At 46.5% G+C, this 21,068-nt stretch overlaps 1 long non-coding RNA gene across 1 annotated transcript in view; it reads right to left on the bottom strand.

Moving 5' to 3' along the window:
• LOC137541617 (uncharacterized) overlaps nt 1-2,782 on the bottom strand; it is a 72,496-nt gene extending 69,714 nt beyond the window's left edge. The window contains exon 1 of the long non-coding RNA XR_011025233.1: nt 2,596-2,782. This is a non-coding gene — a long non-coding RNA (uncharacterized lncRNA). The remainder of the gene's footprint in view (nt 1-2,595) is intronic.
• Between the last annotated feature and the right edge of the window lie 18,286 nt (nt 2,783-21,068).

Below are 21,068 nucleotides of genomic sequence, written 5' to 3' on the forward strand. Positions count from 1 at the left end.
TGCAGCACGTTAGCCAATAAACAAAATGCAGCATATTGACCCATATATAAAATGCAGCATGTTAGTCCATATATAAAATGCAGCATATTGACCCATATATAAAATGCAGCATGTTAGTATATATATAAAATGCAGCATATTGGCCCATATATAAAATGCAGCATGTTAGCCAATATATAAAATGCAGCACATTAGACCATATGGAAAATGCAGCACTTTAGCCCATAGGGAAAATACAGCACTTTAGACCATAGGGAAAATACAGCACTTTAGCCCATAGGGAAAATGCAGCACGGTAGCCCGTATACAAAACGCAGCACGTTAGCCCGTAGACAAAACGCAGCACGTTAGCCCGTAGACAAAACGCAGCACGTTAGACCGTATACAAAACGCAGCACGTTAGCCCGTATACAAAACACAGCACGTTAGCCCGTATACAAAACGCAGCACGTTAGCCCGTATAATGAACGCAGCACGTTAGCCCGTATACAAAACGCAGCACGTTAGCCCATATACAACACGCAGCACGTTAGCCCGTATACAACACGCAGCACGTTAGCCCGTATACAAAATGCAGCACGTTAGCCCGTATACAAAATGCAGCACGTTAGCCCGTATACAAAATGCAGCACATTAGCCCGTATACAAAATGCAGCACGTTAGCCCGTATACAAAATGCAGCACGTTAGCCCGTATACAAAACACAGCACGTTAGCCCGTATACAAAACGCAGCACGTTAGCCCGTATAATGAACGCAGCACGTTAGCCCGTATACAAAACGCAGCACGTTAGCCCATATACAACACGCAGCACGTTAGCCCGTATACAACACGCAGCACGTTAGCCCGTATACAAAATGCAGCACGTTAGCCCGTATACAAAATGCAGCACGTTAGCCCGTATACAAAATGCAGCACGTTAGCCCGTATACAAAATGCAGCACGTTAGCCCGTATACAAAATGCAGCACGTTAGCCAATAAACAAAATGCAGCATATTGACCCATATATAAAATGCAGCATGTTAGTCCATATATAAAATGCAGCATATTGACCCATATATAAAATGCAGCATGTTAGTATATATATAAAATGCAGCATATTGGCCCATATATAAAATGCAGCATGTTAGCCAATATATAAAATGCAGCACATTAGACCATATGGAAAATGCAGCACTTTAGCCCATAGGGAAAATATAGCACTTTAGACCATAGGGAAAATACAGCACTTTAGCCCATAGGGAAAATGCAGCAATGTTACATGTGGCACTTGCGCCACGGTTTCCAGATTGAAAGTTCCAGGACGGAGGGGCGGAGCACAGCAAAACAGCAGCAAATAGCAGGAGCATGACAGGAGCATCACATCCCTGGCACCCAACACAGAAAGCAACAAAGAGGCATGACAGCCAGGTGGAAAGGTACAGAGGAGGGGGCGGAGCTAATCGAGTGGTCGCGGTGTTACAGCTGTATTTTCTATTGCATTAGTGCAGCCGGCCCAGGGTGAAATGTCCCCCCTTTGCTAGCTGTACACTTCAGGTAGACCGCCATGGGTCTCCATGAGGCTCGCAGCAGACCCCCCTATCGCCGGTAAAGAGAATAGGACCCTTGGCTAAGGCCGCCATAGCAGCTACTATGGCTCCTATGGAGATTCCTATGCCACTTGTGCTGGAGGAGGGAGAACTCAGTGTAGGTGCTGGGAGGAGGAAGAGGTCAGGATGGGTGCTGGGCGGGGGTCAGTGTGGGTGTCGGGGGAGGGACAGGTCAGTGTGGTTGTTGGGGAAGGGAGTAGTTAGTGTGGGTTCTGGGGGGTGGGAGAGGTTAGTGTAGGGGGTGGGGGAAGGGAGAGGTCAGTGTGATTGTCGAGGAAGGGAGAGGTCAGTGTGGTTGTCGGGAAAGGGAGAGGTTAGTGTGGGTTCCGGGGGTTGGGACAGGTTAGTGTAGGGGGTGGGGGAAGGTAGAGGTCATTGTGATTGTCGGGGAAGGGAGAGGTCAGTATGATTGTCAGGGAAGGGAGAAGTTAGAGTGGATTGTGGGGGGTGGGAGAGGTCAGTGTGGATGATGGAGAGGTTAGTGTGGGTGGAGGGTGAGGTCAGTGTGTGTGTGTGTGTGTGTGTGTGTGTGTGTGTGTGTGTGTGTGTGTGTGTGTGTGTGTGTGTGTGTGTGTGTGTGTGTGTGTGTGTGTGTGTGTGTGTGTGTGTGTGTGTGTGTGTGTGTGTGGGGGAGGGGGGGGGGGGGGGGGTATGAAGTTACTGTGGGTTCTAGGGGGGGTGATGGGTCAGTGTAGGTGATTGGTGGAGGGAGAGGCCAGTGTGGGTGTAGGGGGTGTGTGTGTTGGATGAGGAAGAAGTTACTGTGGGTTTTGGGGGTGGGGTGGGGGGGGGGTGTGAGGGATCAGTGTGTGTTGATTGGTGGAAGGAGGGGTCAGTGTGTTTGTGTGTGTGTGTGTGTGTGGGGGGGGGGGGGGGGGTTCTTGAGGGAGAAAGTACTGTGGGTGCAGGTGGGGGGAGGGGTCAGTGTCGGTGTGTGGATAAAGGAGAAGTTGGAAGGGGGTGGAGCTCAGTGAGGGTGCTGCAATGGGGGATGCACATTCTCACCTGATCCCAAATTCCTGTCAGGGCTGCCTGCCTCTCCAAAGTGTCCTGGATAGGGGGGCGGAGCTTCTCGCGGCGGGGGGCGTGGCTTCTTGCAGCCACCTTTGTTGTATGTAAAAAAAGGCATGTGGGGGTCGGGGGGGATGTGCCAGAGCCCCTCCCCTCTGCACGTGACGGAGCCGCATCTGTGCTTCCAGTGCCGACAGCTCCGGGGTCACGTGACAGGCTTTGTGCTTCTCCAATCACACTAAACTGCTCATAACTCCCCATCACCGCCCCCTGGAGGCCCCAAATAGCATTACACCTGTCTATCAGAGAGCCCTCCTCCACCCCCAGCAGCGATCTCTCCTCTCTGCCCCCTCTCACCCCCGCAATCTGCCCCCGAACAGCCGTCTTCACACCGCTGGCGCTGTGACCGCCAGGGGGCGCCCATGGATCGTATGATTTCCACATGAAAGCGGCGGCATTCCTCCGGGATTCCTGTTCGGGTCTTCGGGGCGGAGTCCGGAGATGGAGACATGCGGGTGGTCCCGGGTTTGGGGGTCACCGATCGCCTGAAAACCGCGCGAAGAGGCGGGAGAAGAAACACAAATGTGGCGCAGCGGCACGCGGTGGCTGTGTGTGTTCTCAACGTGGTCCGCTCTGTGGCTGTATAAAGCTCCGCTGCGGGAGCGAGGCATTCGCCTAGAGACCGCCGAGCCGAGGGGCACCTCTGCCGCTGATCGCAGCTCCAATGCTGCAACGGAAGGAAGGAATGTTTTAGTAATTATTCTTTTTATTATTTAAACATCAATCATAGAGTCACATAAGGATTTTAATACAGCAAATATATTAATGAAAGCGTTATATATATATATAGCAGCCAGAGAAAAAGCGATGTAAGCAGATATACCAAATGACATAAGAAATGATGGCTATATATATATATATGTATATATGTGTGTGTGTATTTTTTGTTTAAACGTTTTATTGAAAAGGTAAGCAAAGTCCATATATACAAAAAAGTCAACAAACCTCACTCAGGAAGCATTACATCAGCGTGAATTATGAAAAGAAAATATAATCAAATCCCTAGTACAGAATACATTATCATTTACATGCAAACAGTCCTGACATGCTGTAAATTGTCTTTCCAGATGAAAACTTGACTGATCAGTTATAGCTGTTTTTTCCCACCTGATGACCTCACAATACTCAGCTGGGTACAGATAGAGGATGCTTGGATTACCTGATGACCTCACAATACTCAGCTGGGTATAGAGGATGCTAGGATTACCTGATGACCTCACAATACTCAGCTGGGTATAGAGGATGCTGGGATTACGTGATGGCCTCACAATACTCAGGTGGGTATAGAGGATGCTGGGATTACCTGATGACCTCACAATACTCAGCTGGGTATAGAGGATGCTGGGATTACCTGATGACCTCACAATACTCGGCTGGGTATAGAGGATGCTGGGATTACCTGATGACCTCACAATAAACTCGGCTGGGTATAGAGAATGCTAGGATTACCTGATGACCTCACAGTACTCAGCTGGTTATACATAGAGGATGCATGTAGGAAGAATAAGTATATGGAATAGAGAACATACAGGCTAGGTGCACACTTAGCAGAAACGCTAACGTTGCAGAACGGAAGTCAATGGGCCGCAGGAAAAATGCATATAAAAACGCATATGCGTTTTCAAACATGCGTTTTTAAAATTCAGGTTTTGTTGCATAATATTAAAAAACACACATAATGAAAGTCAATGGGAACGCAATGGTATGCATTTTTTATGTTTTATGTTTGCATTTTACATGCGCTTTTATATGCGTTTTTATTTTAAAAAATTGTTTTCTTATGTATTTCCGCTTCCTGTTGTCTTCCTAGGGATTAGCATAAAACGCAATTGAAAAGCGCATACAAAACACATATGGGTTTTGTATATACCAAACACAAATGCATAAAAATGCACACAAACGCTTGAAAAACGCATCTGCAAGGAAAAACCGCAAACGTACTAAAAACACACACAAAAAACCCCACACATGACAGAAAACGCAACCTTTCACGCTGTGTTATGTGTGCACCCAGCCTCAGTCAGTTTTAAGCACTGAGTATGAGCTGAGTGTAAAGGTTGCCATACACTTATAGATTTGCAGCAGATTTGACCATCAGATAGATTTATGGCAGATGCCTGTCAAGTCCAATCTGACAGGAATCTATCTGATGTGCCACACAATAGGAACAGATTTCCTGAAATCTATTGAAAATCAATCTAAATGCATTATTGAACCATTAAATCCAATGCAAGGTATACACACTACAACTTACGCCACTCCCACATCAGCCTCTGGCCAAGTTGTGCTCCTCACTAGCAAACCTAAAAACACATCACCTCTTGGTATACATGTTGTTTACTACCCCATCCCCCGAATTCCCATAGATAGTAAACTCACTCATTATTGGACCATTAGAGCCAATGCAACTCTATGGGTCATCGATCAGAAATTGATTCTATCAAATTCCCCATTCGATCGATTTGCGGCCAATTTTCGATCGATTTGATCTATCTGACAGGATGGAAAATTTAGGTCGATCCTGTCAGATAGATCAAATCGATCGAACTTGGCCGCAAATCGATCGAATGGGGAATTTGATAGAATCGATTTCTGATCGATCGATCGCTGAAATCAACCACTGTATGGGCCCCTTAAGTGCATTAGTAACCATAACTGTGGATTCCTGATTGGCCAGTTTGGTGTTAGTAGTTTTCAGATCATCAAATCATATTTGTGATCTGTTCACAGAGATTATGGTAATTAGTAGCCAAATAGAAAGTTATATAAACAGATCACAAATATAATGATTTGATGATCTGAAAACTACTAACACCAAGCAGGCCAATCATGGCAGAACGATGGAACGTTTGACATGTTTAGTAGCCTGGTACACACTTTCAATTATGATTGGCCAATAACTTACCAATTACCACCTATGGCTAGGTCCACACTTGTCAGTTCAGGATCAAATCCGTTTTAAAAGGGTCCTTTTTTATTTTTTTCTCTAAACAAAACAGAGGCTAGGGTAAAGCCACAGGTGACGTTTCCAGTCCGTGGAAACGTCAGTGGGGAGGGGGGTCATTCCCCCCTCACCTGGGTCCCCCGTCCCCGCTCTCCCTCCAGCTAGTTGGGGTCCTTGAAAATGTTGCAAATACGGACCGTCCGTTCAGGTTTTAAAAACGGGTCCCCCTGAACGCAGACAGATCCGTTTTTTTTTTATGGGTGAAGAGAACTGCCATCTTTAACACTGGTATCCGTAGCTCCAGTTTTGATCCGGCCTGAAAAACAGAGCCACAGATATGTTAACGGACCAAGTGTGAACCTAGCTATATGTAGTGTGATTGTTTACCTGCACAATCTGCTCATTAAATCCAATATCTGTTGGCTCCCATAGTGCATTTTGGTAAGGTTAGTTAGTGATTGGCCAATCATAATTGAAAGTGTGTACCAGGATTTACTCACTGGGAAGACTACATCCTATAGGTGTTATGCCTGGGTCACACCATGCAATTTCCTTCAGATGGACGGATCGATTTGATAATTTCCAACAGATTAGATCTGATTTCAGATCGTTTTTCCAATTAAACTTTCCAAAAACTTCTACAAAAAATGCATCAGAAACATGATCAGAAATCAGATCAGATTGGACCTGTCAGAAATCATCGTTTGGACCCGTCTATCAGATGGGAAATTGCATGGTGTGTATGTACCAGGCATAACAACTAGCTGGAAGCATCTGAGTCAAGTATCTGATATCTGATCAAGTATGATATGTGTGAAAGTGGAGATTCCATTCTACAATGGGGCACAGTTCCATCTTATCTCTGCTTATTAATATTACTTTTTCTTTATGGTTATGATTGGCTCACAAGGTTATATTCTCTACCTCAGGCTTATTAACTCCTTCCATAGAGTCAGGATCAGGCCCGTTTTGTAGGGCCGTGTGGCCACCCTGAGGGGGGCGCAGTGATGGAGGGGGAGCTGCAGCTGTGGGGAGAGTGGCCCGACCTCTCTCTCCCTTCCTCTCCCGGGCCGCCCTCCATGCTCCCTCTCTGATGCAGAGTAAAGCGCAGCAGGAAGCAATGTAGAGAGTAACAGGAAGCAATGTAGAGAGCAAATCCAATCAATTAGTGGCGCCAATGGTCCACACATGCCCAATTAAGATTGTGATACCTTAAAAATAAAAACACAGACAAGCGGGTCTCCTCATAGTGAGTATTGCCTCAATACAGTACACCCTACTGCCAACACACATTGCGTGAGGGTAATAGCTATCACCAAAAGGCAGGGGATCACCCCCCCCCCCCCTCAATCGCCGCTCACCGGATGGCTTCTTTCAATAATTACACATCAAACATTTCATTCCGGCTGCACATAAAATACACTGGTATGTTTACATATCACAACACCCGTCCGCCGACACCGGTCACCTCTCACATCCCCAGGCCGCGTCTGGTTCAGTATTCAGTTTGCGTGCGTCCTCCTGACTGAGTCACAATCCTGACGAAATGCGTAGGGCGGAGCTTGGAGGACGCACACAAACTGAATACTGAACCAGACGCGGCCTGGGCATGTGTGAGGTGACCGGTGTCGGCGGATGGGTATTGTGATATGCAAACATACCAGTTTATTTTATGTGCAGCCGGAAGAGTTGGGAGAATTATTAAGCAACATTGGGGTGCTCTTTCGCAGTCGCTCCCCGCTGTCCCTGAGTTCCAGAATCCGCCTTTATTCTCTTACAAAAGGGCCCCTACACTCAGGGATAAACTTGTACACGCTGAAATTAAACCTTCTGACAAAAAATGTGGGGGCTCTAGGAGAGGCATGTATCCGTGCCTTAATTGTGTGCACTGCAACTCAGTTATCAGGAGCAACTTTTTCACTCATCCTAGATTGGGTACCAAGTTTGAGATTAGGAGTATCTATAACTGTGATTCCCAATATGTGATATACATATTGAAGTGCCCTTGTGGCCTTCTCTATGTGGGGGAGACTACTCAAAAATTCAAGATTAGACTGTCTGCTCATAAACATGCTATCCGGGAACGCCTGGTGGAGCAACCAGTGGCCTGTCACTTCGCCCAAGTTAACCATTCTGTTAGTCAGTTACGCTGTCAAATTATTGACAGCGTGCCTCCTTTAAAACGGGGTGGCGATAGACACAGGCTACTGTTACGCCGCGAGGCTCACTGGATACGTGTTCTTGACACTTTGGAACCACGGGGCATGAATCGTGAATACGATCTATTGCCCCTTTTGTGATTCCTTGTAATTTTTTGCAACAATAGATTTTTTTACAACTGATCTCATCTTAAGATCATATCCTTTTTTATCTTTTTTCTTTTATTTTTTCTGGGCATTCTTCCCCTTAATGTCTGTGGTTTGATTTTTATTCCTAATCTGGACTATAGAGATCAAGTGATGTGCTGTGTTTGGATGAGACCCGGTGACTGCTGCTGCGCGGTGGCTATTCTGGGCTGTTTATGCGCTGTGTGTTCCTCTCTACATCCGCATCTCTGCCCCGGCGTGTACATCGCTATGGCAACGTGTAAGCTGGTCTACACGTAGCCATGTGGTGTAACAGCGTGCCGGCCAATTGGTGGACCATGGAGCCACCTGATTGGCCAGGACCACAGTGACGTCATCCACTGGTTTGATAGACGCACGGGGCTTTCTCCGTGGCGTCTTCACTGTTCCCCTGACAACGTCCATGTGACGTTGTAGCACCGCCTACTCGACGCTCAGTTTCCCATCTGGTCCGTGCGACTGGTGGGAGTGGTTCCATCACTGTGACGCCGAGCTGTGGGGCAGACCTGGCGTGATGCGGATGTGGAGTGTGATTGCATATGACGCAGGTGAGTTCTCCTTTTCTCCATTGGCTCCTACATTTTCGTGCATAGTTCCCCATCAGGTCCTCCCTTGTGTGGAGACAGGGGATTGGTCTATTATGTTTTGATAGCCTACAATTGGTGAATTTAAAATGTGGGTGTGTTATATAAACTACTGTTGAAAACTTACACTTTGAGACTGCCATAGCTTGATAAAGGAGCATAACATCTGCTCCGAAACGTCGCTGTTATGTATGACAGTCTTTAATAAAAAGTAAAAGAGCTTTGATGGTGCCGGCTTTACTTCTTTGCTATATGTACTCGAGTGGTGATCGAGCAGCCTGGGCACATCTTCATTAGACCTTCAGCGGGGTGTGCATCTCTTCAGATCTTCATGTGCAGCCGGAATGAAATGTTTGATGTGTAATTATTAAAAGAAGCCATCCGGTGAGTGGGGATTGAGAGGGGGGGTGATCTCCTGCCTTTTGGTGATAGCTATTACCCTCACGCAGTGTGTGTTGGCACTAGGGTGTACTGTATTGAGGCAATACTCACTATGAGGAGACCCTCTTGTCTGTGAGACCTTAAAAATAAAAACACAATCTGAATTGGGCGTGTGTGGACCATTGGCACGTCTAATTGATTGGATTTGTTTCACTGGGACTTGTCTCTGTGCATAGTCAGCAGCCACACAGGAGCTTGAGGACTGAGCGCAACATCACGGTGAAATTGAAAATGTAGAGAGCAACTCACCTGCCTGAGTTCCAATCGCCGGTATCTAGCCGCTGGTCTCCTCCTCTGCATAGCCGCTTATACACACTATACTTCTTGTTTGGGGGTACTGGTTTAGCAGGAAGTAGAGTGTGTGTATAAGCGGCTATGCAGAGGAGGAGACCAGCGGCTAGTGACCGGCGATTGGAACACAGGCAGATGCGCTCTACATTGCTTCCTGTTGCTCTCTACATTGCTTCCTGCTGCGCTTTACTCTGCATCAAAGGGGGAGCACGGAGGGCAGCCCGGGAGAGGAAGGAAGGGAGAGGTTGGGTCGCTCTCCCCTCGGCTGACTCCCCCCTCCATGATGGGGAGGAGGGTACCTACCTATCTAGCTGATACTAGGGGCAGCTACCTATCTAACCTATACTGGGGGTACCTACCTATCTAACCTATACTGGGGGCACCTACCTATCGAGCCTATACTGGAGGTACCTACCTATCTAACTTACACTGGGGGCACCTACCTATCTAGCCTATCCGGGGAAAAACTACCTATCTAACCTATACGGGGGCAGCCTCCTATCTAGCCTATACTGGGGGTAGCTACCTATCTAACCTATACTGGGGGCACCTACCTATCTAACCTATACTGGGGGCACCTACCTATCTAGCCTATACTGGAGGTACCTACCTATCTAACTTATACTGGGGGCACCTACCTATCTAGCCTATCCGGGGAAAAACTACCTATCTAACCTATACGGGGGCAGCCTCCTATCTAGCCTATACTGGGGGTACCTACCTATCTAACCTATACTGGGGGCACCTACCTATCTAACCTATACTGGGGGCACCTACCTATCTAGCCTATACTGTGGGGCATCTACCTATCTAACCTATACTGGGGGCAGCTACCTATCTAACCTATACTGGGGGCAGCTACCTATCTAACCTATATTGGGGGCATCTACCTATCTAACCTATATTGCAGGTACCTACCTATCTAACCTATACTGGGGGCACCTACCTATCTAACCTATATTGCAGGTACCTACCTATCTAACCTATACTGGGGGCAGCTGCCTATCTAACCTATACTGGGGGCAGCTGCCTATCTAACCTATATTGCTGGTACCTACCTATCTAACCTATACTGGGGGCAGCTACCTATCTAACCTATATTGCAGGTACCTACCTATCTAACCTATACTGGGGGCACCTACCTATCTAACCTATATTGCAGGTACCTACCTATCTAACCTATACTGGGGGCACCTACCTATCTAACCAATACAGGGGTACCTACCTATCTAACCTATACTAGGGGCACCTACCCGTCTAGCCTATACTGGGGGGCACCTACCTATCTAACCTATACTGGGAGTACCTGCCTATCTAACCTATACTGGGGGCAGCTGCCTATCTAACCTATATTGCTGGTACCTACCTATCTAACCTATACTGGGGGCAGCTACCTATCTAACCTATATTGCTGGTACCTACCTATCTAACCTATACTGGGGGCAGCTGCCTATCTAACCTATATTGCAGGTACCAACCTGTCTGAAGAAACCCGACGCCGGGTGAAATGCGTCACGTGAGGCTACGGTCATGTGACGGATCTCGGTGTACGGCCTCGCTCTCTCCTCCCAGCATCCTGGTTCCTGCTTCAAAACGCCCGAACAGCTGAAGTAGCCGGTGCACATAAACGGACGGCGGCAGACGAGTGGCACGCAAGGGAACCTGGCATATGGACGTTGCTAGTGCCGGAAGTACCCGCCATTATAGCGTAATACACTTATACAAAAGGACAGGTGAGTCCCGGCAAGTGCCGGTCTGCTTAGAAAAATTGCTGTGGATGTTCTGCATATAAAAAGGGGAGCTAAAGTAAGAGGCTGAAGTCTATTCATCATATGCTATCCATGACATATGGCACATGACCTGGATACCTATAGAGAACATCACAAGGATTGTTAGCATCCTGAGTTTACATAAAGGGGATCCCGAAGAAATACGCTATTGGTAACTGTTGCTTATGCTTGAATAATAGAAGTGCACTCCAAATTCATCTAGCGCTAGGCCTACCATCCTCTATGGGAACCGCAGCCATTTTTATGGTTTTAAATTGGGCAGGGGGGGTTATTCACACTATGCTTTTTGAATAAAAAATATTTTTGATACGTTGTATATGAGGCTCCCTTTTTTGTCATACCTACCTATCTAACCTATACGGGGGGCAGCTACCTATCTATCCTATACTGGAGGCACCTACCTATCTAGCCTATACTGGAGGCACCTACCTATCTAGCCTATACTGGAGGCACCTACCTATCTAGCCTATACTGGAGGCACCTACCTATCTAACCTGTACTGGGGGCACCTACCTATCTAACCTGTACTGGGGGCACCTACCTATCTAGCCTTTACTGGGGGCAGCTACCTATCTAACCTATATTGGGGGCATCTACCTATCTAACCTATACTGGGGGAACCTACCTATCTAGCCTATACTGCGGGCACCTACCTAGCTAGCCTATACTGGGGGCACCTACCTAGCTAGCCTATACTGGGGCAACTATTCTGGCTACTTATATTGGAGACACCCACCTAGCTAACCTGTACTGGGGGCACCTACCTATCTAACCTATAGCGGTGACACCTGCCTATCTAACCTATGCCGGGACAACAATACTGCATACCTATACTGGAGGCACCTACCTGGCTAACCTATACTGTGGGGACCTATAGCTGGCTACCTATACTGGGGCACCTATGCCTAGCTACCTATACTGAGGGGACTTATAGTTGGCTACCTATACTTAGTGCAACTAGACCTTGCTAACCTATACTGCAGGCCCCTATACCTGGCTCCACGTGGAGGGGGTGCACTTTTCACACCCTCGCCCTGAGTGTATTTTTGCCTAGAAACTGCCCTGGTCAGGATTACCTGATGACCTCACAATACTCAGCTGGGTATAGATAGAGGATGCTGGGAACCTCTGGTCCACGCCCTCTCAGGTGGTGCTTTTCACTGCTGTTCTAGTATGCATGCACATTGGGGAAGAGGACGGAAAGGAAAGCAGATCCTGGTCACTCTGCAGTACTGGAGGCCAGGTGCCAGATTCTGCAGAGTATACATCCTGTAAGACAGTCCTGCAGCTCTACAAATGGGAGAGGTACCGAAAAGTCATTTCTCACCACCATTTACAACTGACTGACAGAGCGTGACTGTATACGGCCCTGAAACATGGTCACACTTGATAGTAATCTGGTGTTACAATTTATAGGATGACAGGGTGGCAACAATTCTCCAGTTATTTCATGCAACAGCTATGAATTGCTGCTATGAATTATTACTCTGTGCTAGTATATGGTCCTGAAAAAAGCATCACACTTGATAGCTACATTTTCCAACAAGTATACACACTACAACTTACGCCACTCCCACATCAGCCTCTGGCCAAGTTGTGCTCCTCACTAGCAAACCTAAAAACACATCACCTCTTGGTATACATGTTGTTTACTACCCCATCCCCCGAATTCCCATAGATAGTAAACTCACAAGGACAAGGCTCTCTCAACATGTTGTGTCTTGAAATGTGTTATACATTTTATTCATCATGTAACATTTGTCACTGTAATTACTTTTTCTACCAAGTCTGAATTTTGAGCCAGTGTGTTTATATTTGGTGTATATGTTACGGCCAGAACCTGAAGTTTGGCCACTTTGCGTTCTGGCTGGCCACTTCGGGTTCTGGCCGGCCAATGTGGCTGCTGCGCTGCGGCCAGTGTTAGAAATGAAATGATTCCTGAAAGATGAATGTATTTTCTGACTGTCTCGCTGAATGTATGAAAAGTTAGTTAATGTTAATGACATTAAGCCGGCGGCAAATGTAGCAGATGAAGCCGCTGGCTTCAGCTCTGCCTCTCTCTCCTTCCCCTGCCTCTCTCTCCTACTGGCAGCCGGGGGGGACACGCGTGTCCCCGAGAGTCGTTCGTCACACCAGGGAAGCATAGCGGGGAAGGCTGCAGACATTGCTTGTGCCAACACCCGCTCTGCAAGAACGGCAGGATTCCCTGCTGCGACGAACGACTCTCGGGGACACGCGTGTCCCCCCCCCGGCTGCCAGTAGGAGAGAGAGAGAGGCAGGGGGGAGGAGAGAGAGGCAGAGAGGAAGCCGGCGGCTACATTGCTGCCGTCTTAATTTCATTAAATTAATTAACTTTTCATACATTCGGCCGCAGCGAGACGGCCAGAGAATACATTCATCTATCAGGAAACATTTCATTTCTAACACTGGCCGCAGCGCAGTGGCCACTTCGCACATTGGCCGACCAGAACCCGAAACTTCGGGTTCTGGCCGTAACATATAAATTTTTCTATATTACAGTACACCCCATATTTTTACTTACTTTGTACCGCGCACAGTAATTTATTGGTGTTTGGAGTGCTTTTGGTGGGGAGCGTTTCTGCTCTTTGCTGATAGCCGGTATTCAGCAAAGCAATGTGGTAAATCCTTGCAGTGCCTGCGGTGTGCATATGTCGCACAGGTGCACTGCGTGCAACATTTCGGTGGCAGTTAGAATGCCATTCTCATTCTCTGGAATGAGACTCGAAAAACGCAATCACTGCAACATGGACCCACAATTGCTTGGTAAAAACGCAATCACACTCCATAGGCGATTGTGATTTTCCTTTTGCGATCCCAATGTTAAACCAGGCCTAAGGGGGACCAACTGGGTCCCAATTATTTATCAGGTGGTTGTCATGGGTTCCAGACTTTACACTTGAGGGTGTAAGAGTGGTACCCATGATGACCACCTATCCCCCTTATCCCCCTTCAAAACTGTCATCCCCTATGCCTCACTCACTCCCTTCCCCCAACCTGCCCTAAGAGTCTACCTTGCCATGGTGGGCCGGCTTACAATCCTATTGGCCATAATGTGATTTACTTTTAGCCAATTGGATTAGCCAAAGTACTCTGCCAAAAAAGAATATAATAAACCATCTGAGAGGGAGATCAACTAATTAGAGCCCTTTTGTATTAGGCACGTTACAATTAAAAAATGGTATCGTGCCCATTTTGCCAATAGCAACAGCACGGCGATGAACATGTAAATTGCATTGCCTGGTTTTTGCTAGTGCAATTAATATTTACAATAATTACGATTGTCGGCCTGCATCTTTTTTGTTTTGTTTGCGCTTCTATGCTTTGTAACTTTTTGGTGAGAGTTGGTATGGCTGTGGGGAGGAGGAGGCCATACGTAGAACTTGGGGGTATATTTAAATCATTTTAAATATGCCCTGAGTTCTACACTGCAGGCTGCAACAATTTGTAATCGCCAATCAAATTCTCTTAAGAGCCAGTTCACACTTGGTGTGGTTTTGGTGGGGAGCATTTCTGCTCTTTGCTGATAGCCGGTATTCAGCAAAGCAATGTGGTAAATCCTTGCAGTGCCTGCGGTGTGCATATGTCACAAAGGTGCACTGCGTGCAACATTTTGGTGGCAGTTAGAATGCCATTCTCATTCTCTGGAATGAGACTCGAAAAACGCAATCACTGCAACATGGAGCCACAATTGCTTGGTAAAAACGCAATCACACTCCATAGGCGATTGTGATTTTCCTTTTGCGATCCCAATGTTGAACCAGGCCTAAGGGGGACCAACTGGGTCCCAATTATTTATCAGGTGGTTGTCATGGGTTCCAGACTTTACACTTGAAGGTGTAAGAGTGGTACCCATGATGACCACTTATCCCCCTTCAAAACTGCCATCCCCTATGCCTCACTCACTCCCTTCCCCCAACCTGCCCTAAGAGTCTACCTTGCCATGGTGGTCCGGCTTACAATCCTATTGGCCAAAATGTGATTTACTTTTAGCCAATTGGATTAGCCAAAGTACTCTGCCAAAAAAGAATACAATAAACCATCTGAGAGGGAGATCAACTAATTAGAGCCCTTTTGTATTAGGCACGTTGCAATTAAAAAAAAGGTATCGTGCCCATTTTGCCAATAGCAACAGCACAGCGATGAACATGTAAATTGCATTGCCTGGTTTTTGCTAGTGCATTTGGTATTTTCAATAATTACGATTGTCGGCCTGCATCTTTTTTGTTTTGTTTGCGCGTCTATGCTTTGTAACTTTTTGGTGAGGAGTGGTATGGCTGTGGGGAGGAGGAGGCCATACGTAGAACTTGGGGGTATATTTAAATCATTTTAAATATGCCCCTGAGTTCTACACTGCAGGCTGCAACAATTTGTAATCACCAATCAAATTATCTTAAGGGCCAGTTCACACTTGGTGTGCTTTTGGTGGGGAGCATTTCTGCTCTTTGCTGATAGCCGGTATTCAGCAAAGCAATGTGGTAAATCCTTGCAGTGCCTGCGGTGTGCATATGTCACAAAGGTGCACTGCGTGCAACATTTCGGTGGCAGTTAGAATGCCATTCTCATTCTCTGGAATGAGACTCGAAAAACGCAATCACTGCAACATGGAGCCACAATTGCTTGGTAAAAACGCAATCACACTCCATAGGAGATTGTGATTTTCCTTTTGCGATCCCAATGTTGAACCAGGCCTAAGGGGGACCAACTGGGTCCCAATTATTTATCAGGTGGTTGTCATGGGTTCCAGACTTTACACTTGAAGGTGTAAGAGTGGTACCCATGATGACCACCTATCCCCCTTATCCCCCTTCAAAACTGCCATCCCCTATGCCTCACTCACTCCCTTCCCCCATCCTGCCCTAAGAGTCTACCTTGCCATGGTGGGCCGGCTTACAATCCTATTGGCCATAATGTGATTTACTTTTAGCCAATTGGATTAGCCAAAGTACTCTGCCAAAAAAGAATATAATAAACCATCTGAGAGGGAGATCAACTAATTAGAGCCCTTTTGTATTAGGCACGTTACAATAAAAAAATGGTATCGTGCCCATTTTGCCAATAGCAACAGCACGGCGATGAACATGTAAATTGCATTGCCTGGTTTTTGCTACTGCAATTGGAATTTTCAATAACTACGATTGTCGGCCTGCATCTTTTTTGTTTTGTTTGCGCTTCTATGCTTTGTAACTTTTTGGTGAAGGTTGGTATGGCTGTGGGGAGGAGGAGGCCATACGTAGAACTTGGGGGTATATTTAAATCATTTTAAATATGCCCCTGAGTTCTACACTGCAGGCTGCAACAATTTGTAATCACCAATCAAATTCTCTCAAGGGCCAGTTCACACTTGGTGTGCTTTTGGTGGAGGGCGTTTCTGCTCTTTGCTGATAGCCGGTATTCAGCAAAGCCCTGTGGTAAATCCTTGCAGTGCCTGAGGTGTGCATATGTCGCACAGGTGCACTGCCTGCAACATTTCAGTGGCAGTTAGAATGCCATTCTCATTCTCTGGAATGAGACTCGAAAAACGCAATCACTGCAACATGGAGCCACAATTGCTTGGTAAAAACGCAATCACAATCCATAAGCGATTGTGATTTTCCTTTTGCGATCCCAATGTTGAACCAGGCCTAAGGGGGACCAACTGGGTCCCAATTATTTATCAGGTGGTTGTCATGGGTACCAGACTTTACACTTGAGGGTGTAAGAGTGGTACCCATGATGACCACCTATCCCCCTTATCCCCCTTCAAAACTGCCATCCCCTATGCCTAACTTACTCCCTTCCCCCAACCTGCCCTAAGAGTCTACCTTGCCATGGTGGGCCAGCTTACAATCCTATTGGCCAAAATGTGATTTACTTTTAGTCAATTGGATTAGCCAAAGTACTCTGCCAAAAAGAATATAATAAACCATCTGAGAGGGAGATCAACTAATTAGAGCCCTTTTGTATTAGGCACGTTACAATTAAAAAATGGTATCGTGCCCACTTTGCCAATAGCAACAGCACGGCGATGAACATGTAAATTGCATTGCCTGGTTTTTGCTAGTGCAATTGGTATTTTCAATAATTACGATTGTCGGCCTGCATCTTTTTTGTTTTGTTTGCTTTGTAACTTTTTGGTGAGGGTTGGTATGGCTGTGGGGAGGAGGAGGCCATACGTAGAACTTGGGGGTATATTTAAATCATTTTAAATATGCCCCTGAGTTCTACACTGCAGGCTGCAACAATTTGTAATCACCAATCAAATTTTCTTAAGGGCCAGTTCACACTTGGTGTGCTTTTGGTGGGGAGTATTTCTGCTCTTTGCTGATAGCCGGTATTCAGCAAAGCAATGTGGTAAATCCTTGCAGTGCCTGCGGTGTGCATATGTCGCACAGGTGCACTGCGTGCAACATTTCGGTGGCAGTTAGAATGCCATTCTCATTCTCTGGAATGAGACTCGAAAAACGCAATCACTGCAACATGGAGCCACAATTGCTTGGTAAAAACGCAATCACACTCCATAGGCGATTGTGATTTTCCTTTTGCGATCCCAATGTTAAACCAGGCCTAAGGGGGACCAACTGGGTCCCAATTATTTATCAGGTGGTTGTCATGGGTTCCAGACTTTACACTTGAGGGTGTAAGAGTGGTACCCATGATGACCACCTATCCCCCTTATCCCCCTTCAAAACTGTCATCCCCTATGCCTCACTCACTCCCTTCCCCCAACCTGCCCTAAGAGTCTACCTTGCCATGGTGGGCCGGCTTACAATCCTATTGGCCATAATGTGATTTACTTTTAGCCAATTGGATTAGCCAAAGTACTCTGCCAAAAAAGAATATAATAAACCATCTGAGAGGGAGATCAACTAATTAGAGCCCTTTTGTATTAGGCACGTTACAATTAAAAAATGGTATCGTGCCCATTTTGCCAATAGCAACAGCACGGCGATGAACATGTAAATTGCATTGCCTGGTTTTTGCTAGTGCAATTAATATTTACAATAATTACGATTGTCGGCCTGCATCTTTTTTGTTTTGTTTGCGCTTCTATGCTTTGTAACTTTTTGGTGAGGGTTGGTATGGCTGTGGGGAGGAGGAGGCCATACGTAGAACTTGGGGGTATATTTAAATCATTTTAAATATGCCCTGAGTTCTACACTGCAGGCTGCAACAATTTGTAATCGCCAATCAAATTCTCTTAAGAGCCAGTTCACACTTGGTGTGGTTTTGGTGGGGAGCATTTCTGCTCTTTGCTGATAGCCGGTATTCAGCAAAGCAATGTGGTAAATCCTTGCAGTGCCTGCGGTGTGCATATGTCACAAAGGTGCACTGCGTGCAACATTTTGGTGGCAGTTAGAATGCCATTCTCATTCTCTGGAATGAGACTCGAAAAACGCAATCACTGCAACATGGAGCCACAATTGCTTGGTAAAAACGCAATCACACTCCATAGGCGATTGTGATTTTCCTTTTGCGATCCTAATGTTGAACCAGGCCTAAGGGGGACCAACTGGGTCCCAATTATTTATCAGGTGGTTGTCATGGGTTCCAGACTTTACACTTGAAGGTGTAAGAGTGGTACCCATGATGACCACCTATCCCCCTTATCCCCCTTCAAAACTGCCATCCCCTATGCCTCACTCACTCCCTTCCCCCAACCTGCCCTAAGAGTCTACCTTGCCATGATGGGCCGGCTTACAATCCTATTGGCCAAAATGTGATTTACTTTTAGCCAATTGGATTAGCCAAAGTACTCTGCCAAAAAGAATATAATAAACCATCTGAGAGGGAGATCAACTAATTAGAGCCCTTTAGTATTAGGCACGTTACAATTAAAAAAAATGTATGGTGCCCATTTTGCCAATAGCAACAGCACGGCGATGAACATGTAAATTGCATTGCCTGGTTTTTGCTAGTGCAATTGGTATTTTCAATAATTACGATTGTCGGCCTGCATCTTTTTTGTTTTGTTTGCGCTTCTATGCTTTGTAACTTTTTGGTGAGGGTTGGTATGGCTGTGGGGAGGAGGAGGCCATACGTAGAACTTGGGGGTATATTTAAATCATTTTAAATATGCCCCTGAATTCTACACTGCAGGCTGCAACAATTTGTAATCACCAATCAAATTCTCTTAAGGGCCAGTTCACACTTGGTGTGCTTTTGGTGGGGAGCATTTCTGCTCTTTGCTGATAGCCGGTATTCAGCAAAGCAATGTGGTAAATCCTTGCAGTGCCTGCGGTGTGCATATGTCGCAAAGGTGCACTGCGTGCAACATTTCGGTGGCAGTTAGAATGCCATTCTCATTCTCTGGAATGAGACTCGAAAAACGCAATCACTGCAACATGGAGCCACAATTGCTTGGTAAAAACTCAATCACACTCCATAGGCGATTGTGATTTTCCTTTTGCGATCTCAATGTTGAACCAGGCCTAAGGGGGACCAACTGGGTCCCAATTATTTATCAGGTGGTTGTCATGGGTTCCAGACTTTACACTTGAGGTTGTTAGAGTGGTACTCATGATGACCACCTATCCCCCTTATCCCCCTTCAAAACTGCCATCCCTTATGCCTCACTCACTCCCTTCCCCCAACCTGCCCTAAGAGTCTACCTTGCCATGGTGGGCCGGCTTACAATCCTATTGGCCAAAATGTGATTTACTTTTAGCCAATTGGATTAGCCAAAGTACTCTGCCAAAAAGAATATAATAAACCATCTGAGAGGGAGATCAACTAATTAGAGCCCTTTTGTATTAGGCACGTTACAATTAAAAAATGGTATCGTGCCCATTTTGCCAATAGCAACAGCACGGCGATGAACATGTAAATTGCATTGCCTGGTTTTTGCTAGTGCAATTGGAATTTTCAATAACTACGATTGTCGGCCTGCATCTTTTTTGTTTTGTTTGCGCTTCTATGCTTTATAACTTTTTGGTGAGGGTTGGTATGGCTGTGGGAAGGAGGAGGCCATACGTAGAACTTGGGGGTATATTTAAATCATTTTAAATATGCCCCTGAGTTCTACACTGTAGGCTGCAACAATTTGTAATCACCAATAAAATTCTCTTAAGGGCCAGTTCACACTTGGTGTGCTTTTGGTGGGGAGCATTTCTGCTCTTTGCTGATAGCCGGTATTCAGCAAAGAAATGTGGTAAATCCTTGCAGTGCCTGCGGTGTGCATATGTCGCAAAGGTGTACTGCGTGCAACATTTCGGTGGCAGTTAGAATGCCATTCTCATTCTCTGGAATGAGACTCGAAAAACGCAATCACTGCAACATGGAGCCACAATTGCTTGGTAAAAACTCAATCACACTCCATAGGCGATTGTGATTTGCCTTTTGAGATCCCAATGTTAAACCAGGCCTAAGGGGGATCACCTGGGTCCGAATTATTTATCAGGTGGTCGTTGTGTTTCCATACTTTACACTTGAGGGTGTAAGAGTGGTACTCATAATGACCACCTATCCCTCTTATCCCCCTTCAAAACTGCCATCCCCTATGCCTCACTCACTCCCTTCCCCCAACCTGCCCTAAGAGTCTACCTTTAAAAACACACGATTGGTTCGCACGATGGCCAGGGGCCCCGGACCTCTCTCACTGGCCGGGGCCCCAAGGTCAATGCGCGATACCTGGAGGGGAGTGTAGGTGGGCCTGGACCTCTCACACCCAGGCTCTGGACCTCTCACATCCAGAAAACCCACCAACACTGCCTCCATACTGAATGCTAAATTCGACACACACAAGCAATAGAACACAGCAATACATGCATACAGCTACATTTAAGTCGTCAGCAGGTGCTCGTCAGCCAATCAGGATGCACTGTCATACACCCTTTACCTGCCATACCACATCTAGCAGCCATTAGCATTCAGGTGGGAGGCTTCAGTTGGACGCAAATCGCAAGATTGCGTCGCTAGCAGGACCGCCCCGTGCAGGCATCCCTCCCACAGGGGTCCCTCCCTAACCGCTCACCTGTCTGCCATGTCCTAGAGCTGAAAAAAAAACGTTTAAAAA

Source organism: Hyperolius riggenbachi, chromosome 12 (assembly GCF_040937935.1).
Source record: "Hyperolius riggenbachi isolate aHypRig1 chromosome 12, aHypRig1.pri, whole genome shotgun sequence".
NCBI lineage: Eukaryota > Metazoa > Chordata > Amphibia > Anura > Hyperoliidae > Hyperolius > Hyperolius riggenbachi.